Here is a 12,996-nt window from a genome sequence, read left to right as displayed (position 1 = left end):
TGGATACTGGCAACGCCTACCTTACTACTCAGTATTATGCCTGCCTAACCTTTCTACCCCTGAACAAGCTAGAACAAAATAGCAAGCATATTTTCTCTTCTTACTGAGAGGCAGATTTATACTCATGCTCCTGTCATTCTCTCATAACGCCTTACATAAACCACCATTGTTTTTGGACACACACCAAAACAGTTTGAAGGAATGTGTACAGGACCTACCAGAACAGGGTTTCCCCACGTTTCTGACTCTATAGTCTCCTTACTCAGAGCTAAACCAACAGGCTCACGCTTCCTGCATAGAAAACCTTTTCCAGTTCCATCTATTGCCTTTAAAAACAAACAAGGAAACCCACAAAGTCATGCCCAACTATTACCATGAAAGAAAACAAGAGACACAAAGCAAAAGAATTTGCCGCATAGGTCCATGAGTGAGGAGACATTTGTTTTTGTTCCATGTAGTCAAACACGTCCTAATCTTTAAAACACCATCACTCTAAAATTGCAGCTGATCACTTAGTCACAGCAGATTTGCTACTTATGCAAGGGCCTTTGCTGAGGCCCCATGCTGTGATACTGCTAGACTATAAATTTAGCCATAGACAATGTTTGGGGAAGAGACTTCTGTGAAAAGCTTCCTGAAGTAAGGGAGTTGGCAGGCTTTTCCTGGGACCACCATGCTGCCACCACAGATGGCAAAATTCAAAGTTGCAGCTCAAAATAGGCTCTGCAGGGTGAGGGTTAGGTATGGAAATCATTGAGTGTTCACTAAATGTGTTGCTGTCTAGCTTTCTAAGCAATCTGTTGACCAAGAGAAAAAATGCACTACCCAGAAAAGACCAGAAATTAAGACTTCTACTCAACTCACTTGGTCTGCAAAGAGCTTAACTGGCCTGTCCACTTCCACAGAAGAGGACTAATGACAGGAGTGATGTCAGAAATAACAGTTCCCAAGCCTTCTCAATCAGCTGGTTAACAACTCTGTTTGATGACCCTTGCACTTTTTCTGGCAGACTCTCCTGCTCCTTCATTATCAGACTCCCACCTGAAACAACCACAAAGACAGCCTGCTTCAAGCTGATGTTCCCCAGGTCTGGGAACCATGGCTCTAAGTCCTGCTGTCATTGTCCTGTATGAGGAGGGAGGGTCTTGTTAGTGCAGTTATTCCAAAGGGAGTCAACTGTGGTGTGAGGATTACTAGTGTAGATTTGATAAAAGCGAGGACTTGCCTTCACTGCCATCTTTCATCTTCCACAGCCTGTTCAATGCACAATGACACTGTCTTCATCTCTATGTCTGTTTGCCCTGGGAGGAGAGAATGTACAGTTAAAACAGAAACGTTGGACCTAACCCCTCTAGCTTGTTTCCTTTTTCAGTGATTTCTGGTTCTGGAGAAACCACAGACCTGCTACTGCACTTTCTCACATCACAACCCATGTATTTCCTTGATTAGCCACTACCTGAGGAAACATACACCTTACAGCCCTGACGCATTCACCTGGGTGAAGCTATGTAAAATTCAGAGTGGCTATGTCAGTGGATATCATCAAACATGGCATGATAGGAGCAGATCTGGACTGAAGTAATTCATATACGAGGCCCTAGCACATCCTTTTTACACAGTTGGATCCCTGGGCCAAAAGCCCCACCACAAGTGCATCTGAAGACTTTCTGAAGAGGGTTTCTTGTTTGGTATGCCAAGGTCAAGAAATGTTAGTATTTTGAGAAATTTTTGTCCCTCACTGTCACTGGTGCAGTGACAGCGTAGTAGAGCAGAGAAATTATCAGCAAGGTAAAGTAGCCCACTATACATTGTGGCCCCTGCCCTAAATGCTTGAACCTGCAGGATGAATTTCTGCCTAGCTGTCTGTGCACATGGCCACATCTCTCTATCTCCTGCAGCTAACCACATTTTATTTGCATCATCTTCTTCCTTACTTGGCAGAGAGGGTTGCTTTTATATCCTAGGAGCTCCACAAAGAATACAAATGTGGGCAGGCAAGCACTGTCTTTCTGGGATGGAACAGTACCACAGGCACATTTTTGTTGTGTACACGTTTTGTACATGCAGACTCACTCTCACCTCTTCCACAAAGCTGGAGTGGGCCTACTTAGAGAGCAGAGCATCAGCAGCCAATCTGCAGAAAGAATGAGAGAAAAGTATGTCAGTCTCTTTTCGCCAGAGACGGGCAAAACTCAAGAGAGGTTTACATTCTGCTAAAGTTGTCCCTTTCCCCTGTAACTTTAGGGGTGGTTTTGTTTTGTGGTTGTTTGGCAACTAGTCATAGGAAGCATTTTTTAAGCTTCATCTGTGCCTCTGAGAAAAAAAAAAAAAAAAAAATCCCTCCCAGGTTATTTTTAGGCTGCATCCAAGACTGTAAAACTGGCATACAAAAGAGTATCAGGCTCTAATTGGGCATGAAGAAAATTGTGTTAACACCAAACATTTGGACTTCAGGAGAACTCTCTTCTCCTTTCTGCTCTTTGTGATTTCTTCTTTCCTCTGCGTTTATGACAGATATAATTGTAGCAGATTTCTTTGCTGCTGCTTTGATTGGGAAACAGTGAAGGTTTTCCCAGTCCTTTGAACAGTAACTATACGAGTGAATGAAACCATCTGCACATGGAGGTTTTTCTGTGGGACCTACAAGTCAAACTCTCCTTTGACAGATTTTTGTGGAGAGGGAGCTTACTTCAGACCAAAGACACGTGCCTCAGAGCACGTATATCCCAAGACAACATTAAACATATGTTATTTTCGCTGACAATGGGAGCTGAGCATACACGTACAATTCTGTGTACACTGACTATGCATAAATATACAGATCTGGGAATATTTCCCACAGCTAAACCCAGTATGGAGGACTATGGAAAAGAGATAAAAAATGGCAGCTGAAGGTACAGGCCCAGCCCTACAGAAGACTTTTTTTCCACTTTCAGTGGAATACAAGATGATTTCTAAATAGTTGTAAACAACAAATACCTTGCAAAACTGTGTACGCTGCACATCTTAGGAAAACAGTACTTGTGGCAAGTCCACAGCCTCCTCTGCGTACACAACAATCTGTTTTGTCCAGATTCATCTCCTCAGAGTTCACAGTACCATTCTTGAGGAGTTACCTGACACAGGGCAACAAACTGCCCTCTTGGTGAACCTACCACCTTTCCACTGACAGCAGACAATCAGCGGACACCGAGGTCTCCTCTTCAGATGGCTAATGCTAGGGTGCCAAGCATGCACTACAAAGCTACAGGGACAGCATTAATTAATACAGACTGCCAGAGTTAATGGTAGAAAGGGTGATCTGATCCCTGGCACTGCACCCTAGAAAAGCACAGGGGCGAGGTGGAAAGATGCTGATGAAGGTTCCCCTTCACGCTCTCAGTAGTCCACTTCTGCTTCCCCCAAAGCAGAGATGCCACTGACAGCAATGAAGGCAGAATTTGATTAACACCAGAGCACCCTATCTATGTATTTACAATAAACAGCTAAATCTCTACCTGGAAAAGGCTATGATCCCTATGGGGCCTAAAGGAGATAATTAGAGAAAGGCAGGCCTGGGATGATGTGCTTAAGGCACGGCTTTTTGAGGATTATTCCCATAACTCAAATGCAATAGGTAAAAAGTGGTGGATATACTCAAGGAGTTTTCTCTAGGCACCACCTACTCCAGCACTAGGCGCCTAACCTGCTCTGGTGCTTTAGAAAATCCCCCAGTTATCTCTTAGCCCTTAAATCTCTATAAGCACCCTAAAGTAGCACAGGGTCCTTGGGTGCCGCAGACCAAGTTATGTGTAGACAGCTAAATGCACTTCTGCAGTCTGGCTAGGGAACACAGGATTGCTCAGGCTGGTAAAACAGTATGAGAACACCTGAAGGAAGTCTGCAGACTCCTTTCTCATTCCCAGTTTACTCTGGAATAATTCGTCAGTCAAGTTTTTCCTGATCTATATCCATAGATGAGCATTAGGCTCAGCACTGCAGCCTGTGATGCAGTATCTTGACACAAAAGCAGACAACAGAGATGTGACGAGACAATTTTCTCCTCAACACCACTCTGTGACAGCCCTGAGGATGTCGTGGCTTTTAGGCACGAGGCAGTGAATCAGGGGCTGGTATTAGCTTTGAGTCACTGCCTTTAAAGCCTGAGCATCTGGCCAGCTGTTTGGTCCCAAAAGTGAGGTGTCATTTTCCAGAGCAAGTGCAATTGTTCTGTGGTTTCTATTGTTTATGTGCTCAAGAACCCCAGCTTTTATTCTCTGATTACCTGACCACCTCCCAACAGTCTTTCAGGTCTCGTGTTTGGCTGAGAGCGTCCTGGGAATCTCCAGTTGCATCTTGCTGGTCTCAGCCACATGTTTTGTCTGGGCTCCTGCCTCTGCTTGTTTGATGTGTGACCCATGCACAGGCTGCCCCTTACCTGAGATGCTTTGATGCAAACAAAGGAGTGACCCGTCTCTCTCGGGGTGAGATACAGGGGAAGGCTGCACTCAGACACCCTGTCCTGATGAGAGGCTCTGATGCTAATCACCTGCCTTTGATCCGTTTGCCTTTCAACTAAAACTATCATCATCTCCTCCTCTTCCTCCAGGCTCTTCTCCAAATGAAGACCTGTGCAGCTGCCAGGGCACATGATAGGAAGTGCCACATCCAAGAAGATCAGAAATCTCAAGCCTTGGTGAGGATTTTCCACAGGTAATTGAGGGTGTTTGCATTTTGCACAAGCAAAATCAGTACTGGTTTGTGAAGCTAAGTACACAGCTGCACCACTGCCTGGTCTGGACACTCAAATAGCTCTTGGTGAGCCCAAGTGCAGCCTTTAGAGAGAGCACACAAATCTGAGACCTCAGTTTCATGTCTGCCAACCCCAGAAAGCTGAGGTTTACTTTGCTAGCCCCACAACAAGTACAAAGTTCAGTCATGAGAAACCAATACCAATTTCTTGACATCAGTGGTCTATCAGAGATGGATGAAGCTACACACTCATGGCCCTTGTAGATCTTCCTTTTAAGTCAGGAGGCTTCTTCTAAGTGTAATTCTGTACACCAGTACTATAAACGTCAACTTGAAAGTTATTTTCATCTTACTGAAAATAAAGATTAAATGAGATTTCCATGGCAAGTTATCTTCTTGGGGATGAATTTTATTTTGCTCTTCAGCATATAGGTCTTAAATAGTTGCTTTTAAATTGGTTCCCTATATCCACATCAGGCTGGATATCAAACTCATCAGCATTTGAGAGATGTTCCTAACCAGAATTCAAATCTGATCCCAGACAGAGGTAGTTTTTCTAGACAGAGGTGGTTTTGTTTGTTTGTTTTTGTTTTTGTTTTTTACTTTTGAAATTCATGGCTGAAGACCAGATCCACATCTGGATTTGGATCCAGATATCCCACAGAGCATCAAAGTATGCAGGTCCCCTCTGCTTCATCCAACTCCCCTAACGAGTTCAAAAGAGTGCATTCCTGGGCAGACTGTTTCTAGGAACAGTATCAGTATATTAGTCTTGTAATTCATTAATGCTAATAGCAGTTGCATAACACACCGATGAAATGCGGTTGTACAGTAAGCTAAGTAACTATATGAGGTATGATTGCCAGTCAGTTTTTAAACTAGTATCTGTCCTTATCGTTACAGCTGAATTTATCTTTGTAAATGCTCCAAAGGGGGCCATGTTTCAAGATATCACAAAGTCATGGCACTAACGCTAGCATAATCTGTCACTTAAGTGCTGCACACTTGGCCATAGTCTGGAAGGAGATATGAGCTCACTTCGTCATTGCTTTCCCTGTGCAAAACCTCAGGAGACCTCTGGAAGGGTTACTGCCCTGCAGGTGGAGGGAGGAAATTCACAGCAGTTTAAGAGCTGTGGAGCTGAGCTTTACCAAAGGACAGGCTTTCCAGCCACTTCCACGAAAACTGGATGAGACCCAGTGCTGTGCATCTGCCTTGCTCCTGGACCACATAGAATACATGGTTGTGGCTTTAATTTTAACTAGAGTCTGAAAGGTTTGCAGGCCGTGGTCACTCATTGCACCTAACTGACAGGGAACTCAAGTGTCAAATATGGCATGTTGTCCTTTAACTCTCAGGGAGCCCTGAGCACCAAGACTCAAAGTGGGAGAGACTTAAGGGAGATCTAGATGCAATGAAATTGTTAGATATTCAGAGGGAGTCTCAGAAGCCACACAAGCAGTGAGCCAGACATTGTGGTTAGACAACCGCATAGTCACTCACCTATGTTAGCCCTGGCCACAGATGTAAGCAGAATCATACAAACAAAATGGAAATCTCAACCTTTACAAAAGTTGCTAAAGCCTGGCATATTGCACACAAGTGCAGAAAGAATTGTTTTGGTATTCTGCATGTATGGTCAGTTCTGATGACTCAAGGCAGCTGTCAAATCCCATTGTCTTGCTAAGAGAACATTGACTATGCCCCCTTCAAGGCCCTGTTTATTTTCTTTTGCCATAGCCTCTATTAAAAGCTCTTGATTGTCTTTATATAAGCTTTGGACCATATTTATAATATAAGACAGCTGTATCCTAGGCCATCAGATAACATCCAGTGGAGCTACGTACATACAAGCTAGACTGAGCTCTTCATTTCTATGCTGCACTGAACGGCAAACAGCTCTCTACTGCCTGCTCCCTGCCAGCAAAAGTGTACAGGGTGATTCCCTCAGAAGATACTTCTCTGTGTCCTGGCTGTTGAGCAACCCGTGCTCAAAATGACCATTGCAATTTGGTGACAGACACCTGAAGAGTTTGCAGCTTTGCCTTCCTTTGACTCCCACTGATCTTGGCTGCTTTGTCAGATCGCTTGGCTTCCCCTAAAGTACCAGAAAAAAAAGCTTAAAAATAGAAGCTATCAAGTAAAGAAAAAGGGCAGAATTCTTCTTCATGTTTTTCTGAGCTATGTCTACGTGCCTTCTGGCAACTGTTCTCTCTCTGGGTTTGCTGCTTCAACAGCCAAAGACTGCCACACTACTTGTAAGGGTGGAGCTTTTGTGCAACCAGGTCTCACTCTGAGGAGTGAGTTTTCCTTCCTGGAGAGTGAGTTAATTTGCTTCAGGTGAAAGCCAAAGTGCCAGCCCGCCTGTAAACAGTACAGATGACAAGTGACTGAGAGGTAGCCTTCAGACACTGAATCGGTGTAAGCAAAGCCAGGGCAACTCCATGTGGTGTGGCAACAACGCAGACAACAGACTTGGCCATTAAAGGCTGCTTCTAATCTGTTTGGGCCAGTATGGGGGGCTTCTGATGCTGCTGTGGTGCCTGGGAGGGATATGTGGTTCATTCTGCCCTCTGTCTCTGGCTGGGAACTGCCCTGCAGTTGATCTTGGTGGGGGAATCCCCCATATGTGTACCCAGAAAGATTGGGGCTAAGCAGGAAGGCAGCTCCCTGGCTGGCCAATCTTTCCTGCATGCTGTGCCCCCTTTCTCACAACGATACAGTCTTTTGCTCTAAATGCCAGGGTTTTGCTCAGAAAGTAGTGTTTAACCTTGTTGAAGGTTGCTCCCTCTGAACGTCTGTGCCTGTGGCATTGTCACTTCCATTTGAGAATGTGTCCTGCCTGTAGCCAAGTTAAACGAATGATGGGGCTGAATTATGAAGACATGTGGCTGTGGGAGGCTGAAGAGTGCTGCTGCAACTTTAAAACAACAGAAAATATTAAAAAAACCCTGATTCCCTGCTGGCACATATACATACTATAAATAAACATAATAACTATGTAAATAGCACACAGCTCCTAGGACATGGATAACCTTCTGAAATAGCAGGCAGAGGAGTCTGCTGCTCTACAACTATATAATGCTATATTATGCAATTCATTTAAATGCATACTGTACAGTAACATAATTTTTGAAAACTATATTGTTTGGCCCTCCTGAGTGATTCCCAGAAGTAATTCCTTTAAGGAGCACACGCCCAAGCCAGTCAGAATTTCTGGAATGACATTCCAGTTGCTCAACACCTGGTTATGCAGATAGAAGAGAAAACAGAGCGACGCCTTAGCCAGTATAATAGATAAGGGTGTGAGAATTCAACTCGCTGGCTAGCACATGAAAGTGTGAATGACCTCGCCCCATGTCCAGGATTGCTCAAGCCATAGGAGATGTCAGTATCAATGTACACATCTTCATTTATAGTCACAGGATAGCTCTCTTCTCAATGTTTCCTTCTGCCCTCAGATCTTAACCCCAGGATGGAGAGAAAGTGTGACGCCTGTTGAATGATATGCTTGTAAAGTTCTTCGCTTCTACAAACTGACTGTAGAAAAGGATAAAGGAAGTTCTCTCTTCTACTGTTCCATCTAGTGGAAGACTTTCCACCTCTTCAGATACTCCCACATGCAATTAGAGGCAAGTTGAAGTAACAGGTTCTCAGTTTTCTTCAAACTGAGACTTGTGGCTCCACAAAAACCTCCTGCATAATGCCTGGCTGACCTGCCACGGAAATAGAAAGGGGCTACTTTTGGTCATAAGATCACTAAGGGTATACTTTTTTTTCATAAAGCAACCAATAGCTTGAAGCAAATGCCATTTTGCGTTTGTGTCCTCAGTATCTACCAGGAAAATGACAAGAACTCTTATTTTGTGTCCATAACCAGAAGAAAATATGTGTATTGATAGCAGTCAACTAAGTCACTGACTAGCAGATTTTGGCCATTGTAGCCCAAACTGGGTTAAGAGGGGTGAGAGATTGAGGGGAGTTGCTTGATATTAATTCCTCCTTGTCCCAGCTGAGGTGCAAAGACTATTTTGCAAGCACAAGATCCAAGGAACTAGATGGTGGGTAGAAGCTGGGGATAGGTGTTGGGTAAAGGAGGCACCTATATCCTCATGCCAGTGTAACCTGGAGAAGTTCTGAAAGGAGCATGAAACCAAGCAGTCTGGTGCTAATACGACAGGCCGAGAAACTGTCCTGCAAAACTCTGAGTTGAAATAAAGAGTACAGTTAAATGGTTGCAGGGCAGGTGTTCACATTTGAAGTAAATCTTTCACCCTGAGCTAGAGGGAGACCTTCAGCAGCAGTCAGTGTGCCTTATGTTACAACTAGGTTTCTAACCTGGCTACAACACTGATTAAAATGATTCATGTAACCTTATAAAGGCAGCGTTGGTAAACAAAGACCTGTGACTATTAGTAGTCAGGATTAGATGTGAGAAAAATGCGGCAAGAGGTGCCTCTCCCATAGGAAGGAAACATGCTTGTGGCAGATGCTTGTACCTGTCCCAAAGCACTACAGAGTCCCCTAACTGGTAAGCTCTCCCATAACTCCTGGTTTTCTTTATTAGCAATGAATCAAACTCCACATTTCTGATCCAGGAAATTTCTAAAGCACAATTTTTGCTGCTGACTTCTCTCTGTGCTCCAGGGAAGAGACAGTAAAGGTGATGAATTAGGAAAGCAGTTTTCTACTCCTCTTTCCTTTTGTTCTTTTTTTTTTTTTTTTTTTAGCCTTTCTATTAGCTCCACAATAACTGACATACAAGAAATATACAGGAGCTTCCTGTGACTCCTGAGACATGACATTATGTTAGAACACATCTGGACACCCCCAAATCGTGGCAGAAATGCCAGATCCTCAAAGACAGTAAGACCCTTAATTCTTGTTGGATAAAAGGATCTGTGAGTATCTGGACCTGGCTGTCTAATGTCCTCATGCCAAATATATCAGCAATTTTTCGTGTGGTAAGTGACACATGTCAAGTCTCTTGGTTTCCCATTAAATTCAGTAGCATTCAGATTGGCCATAGTTTAGCAAACAGTTCTCTGGAAATGCCTGCTTCAAGTGTCAGTGAGATGACACATGTACAGTTCCCTCTCCCAGCTTGCGCTGCAGTATTATTGAGGTTCTCAAGCTCAGCAGTCACAATTCACAATGAACCTTCATTCTGCCTGCTCATACATGTGCTTCACGTAAGGCCTTGAATTACGGGCTACATCAGACCATGTCCAGAATTTTCCTTCATGATGTTGCTTCAATTTAAGCCAATGTCTCAGACTTTTTCTCTGAAGGAAGCCCTGCCTGTTCAGCAGGTAAACATAAGTGTTCAGTGAGAAGACACTTCAGTATGCAAAAAAGGTCTGTATTGGTGGATAAAACTATTATTGGATAAAAATGGGAAAAGAAAGCAGGAACCAACAACTCTGGTTCTTTAAGAATATCATCTATCAATCAGCCAAGCCAGTGAACAAGTAAAGGAATGATCTAAGACATTATGACTATGATGACTGATAAATAATGACAATGTGGAGGAAGGTGTTAACTGTAAGTATGGCTGTAGTATGGTCAAGGACTACTGATATACTCAAGCAGAGAGACCCTTAAGCATAGCGGATAGAACAAGCAAACTCTCCACCTACTCCAGGGACAGCATCATCACTAATCACTGTAGGCAGCTATAGCACAAAGCCAGGATTTGGCCTTCACCTGAAATTATCCATTTTCTCTTGAAGAAATGAGCAGGACTTAAACAGATTTTAGCCTCTGAAAGATGTGAGAGCTCTGGCCAGAGAAAATAATACGTGTGTAGAGACAGATGTCCACCATTTAACAATGTGGTCCACAGAATACTGGGCTGAGAACAGACTCATACCAGCCCATCTGCTGTGAAACTCCGATCTTCCCTTTTATACTGCAACCGCACCTGTCATATGCAGTATGGCTATGGCTACAGCTTGTGCAAGAGCGACACCTGCCTAACTTACCTATCTCACAAAGACTGAACCCCTTTTATCAGCAGTTCTATCTCAGATAATTTCATACCTGCTGGCAAAGTGGGCTTACAGAGTCTCTCACACCTTCTGCAGCACAGACAATGGCAATGTAGTTGATATCTAGTTACAGCTGACAGCTTATCTCTGAACCACCCACTTCCAAGCATTCCCCTATTTTGAAGTCCCACCATCACCAACAAGCAGTACTGGGACGACCCCTTGCTTTCAGAAGTGTCACAGAGGCTACCAGAGCATAGGTCTGTGTAAAAATTATTCATAAACTTGTTTCAAGACAAACACTACTCTTATTTCAAACAGATGCAGATGGGTGCCTGGTCATTGGGGCTGAGCAGTTAGGGGCAGTTGGAGATAACCAATGTGAGCTCCTGGCTCAATGTGATAGGCCATCCAACCATGAAGTTGTTCATCTCTCTCTCTTGTGAAGAGTCTACGAACCTCTGGAAACCCACGCTTTTCTGCTTTGTGCTACCATGGGAATTAAACTTGTTGCATATCAGTTTAGCCATGTTAGAAGTTAAGTAATAATCTTAATTGATCAGGGCACTGATTTCAACCTGTGGGTCACCTTCCCGCCCGACCTCAGATCTCTCTGAGCACTATGGGCCTGCCTGGTGATATGGACTCTCGACCAACCCTGGCTGCACTGTAACAGAAATATGTGAGATTCTGAACAGCTAAGGAAACCCCTTGTCCAGGACTAAAAATCCCACCTAAAGCTTTTTAATGCTTGTTAGCCAGCTCTCTATCCAGAAAGCAGAGCATAGCACAAGTGACCACGGGTATTGATTTTATCAGAAAAATCTATTCCACTGAGATCAGAAATATTCAAAATTCCTTTGATTTAAAATTTAATAAAATATATGAAGTCACTAAAAAGGTTTTGGTTTACCTCGAAACATTGCTCTGCTTATTAGCTGAATGACTGTGCAAGGGAAGCTTCACTTCAATATCACTTTGGTTATATATGGTTTCTGGGAATGGCAATGGTTTCTAGGGCCATTAAATATTTGTCTGCATGACCAATGTTTTCTCCATCCTGCTCACCTATACTGCTAACGTACTTCCCCTGAGAGATGGAATGTTTGCCATACCAAAATAGCAACTAAGTGAATGAAAGTTAAAGTAGACCTATAAACAGAAAGGGCACCAGGTTTTCACAGTGCGCATATAAGCTACTTCACACTCACTTCCTTTTGTCTGCCATTAACTCTGAGATCTGAAGTGAAATAACCTTTCCGCACTTTGGAAGAACAAACAGCAAAACAATAAAAAGACCAAATTGTTATAAGGAAGTCACTGAAATTTTGTGTAAGAAAGCTGGACAGACTATTATATATGTATAGTGCTGTGCCCCACAGCCAGAACTGCCAAATAATAATACCTGGTTTAAATTTTAGCAATACTTACGTGGGAATTTGGGGATGGCTGAATGCAAATGCCTCAGGCGGAATTTCACTCTGCCTGTTCTTCTTTAACAGCCCCTCTCATGCGTGATGTGGAGCAGAGCCAACTTCTCTTGTCCATGGGTAATGCACAGGTGCATCTCCTGGTGGAAATAAGCTTCCAGGGCTGTGGGCAGCAAAACAGGAAGAAAAATATACAATGAGAAATAAAATAATAAATAAAAGTTAAAAAAAGGAAAAACTTTTTAAAGACAAAGCCCACTTGCTTTTCATACCAAAGACAAGGCATATTGGCACTATCCCAAGGTTGCTTTTCCATGTAAATAAATGCCTTTTCACATTGCCACAAGGTGTGTTTAGGGCATTACAAAGGCAAATAGATTGGGAAGGTGTGCTAGGAGGCAATGCTCATTGCAAGCCACAATCCTCATTTTAAAAAGTTCACAAACCTTCACACTACACTGTATTTTCCTGTGTTTCCTCTGAACTGGCACTGGGAGCTGGGGTTGCTTAGTCTGGAGAAGAGGAGGCTTAGAGGTGACCTCATCACTCTCTATAACTACCTGAAGGGAAGTTATAGCCAGGTGGGGATTGGTCTCTTCTCCCAGGCAGTTAGCAATAGGACAAGGGGACATGGGCTTAAACTCTGCCAGGGGAAATTTAGGCTGGATATTAGAAATATATTCTTTACAGAGAGAGTAGTCAGGCATTGGAATGGCCTGCCCAGGGAGGTGATGGACTCGCCGTCCCTGGAGGTTTTTAAACAGAGACTGGACATGGCACTTAGTGCCATGATCTTGTCAATGGACTGGAGATGGACCAAGGGCTGGGCTTGATGATCTCTGAGG

At 43.6% G+C, this 12,996-nt stretch overlaps 1 long non-coding RNA gene across 1 annotated transcript; it reads right to left on the bottom strand.

Annotated features, from left to right (window-relative positions):
• Positions 1-1,224: 1,224 nt before the first annotated feature.
• LOC110359882 (uncharacterized) lies at positions 1,225-12,505 on the bottom strand. The gene is made up of 3 exons (XR_002415369.2): positions 12,153-12,505; positions 2,080-2,134; positions 1,225-1,301 (listed from the first exon to the last, which is right to left on the bottom strand). It is a non-coding gene; the product is annotated as an uncharacterized LOC110359882 (long non-coding RNA).
• Between the last annotated feature and the right edge of the window lie 491 nt (positions 12,506-12,996).

Source organism: Columba livia, chromosome 4 (genome assembly GCF_036013475.1).
Source record: "Columba livia isolate bColLiv1 breed racing homer chromosome 4, bColLiv1.pat.W.v2, whole genome shotgun sequence".
NCBI lineage: Eukaryota > Metazoa > Chordata > Aves > Columbiformes > Columbidae > Columba > Columba livia.
The sequence above is the reverse complement of the archived record's forward strand: the minus strand, read 5'-3'. Positions and strand labels throughout refer to the sequence as shown.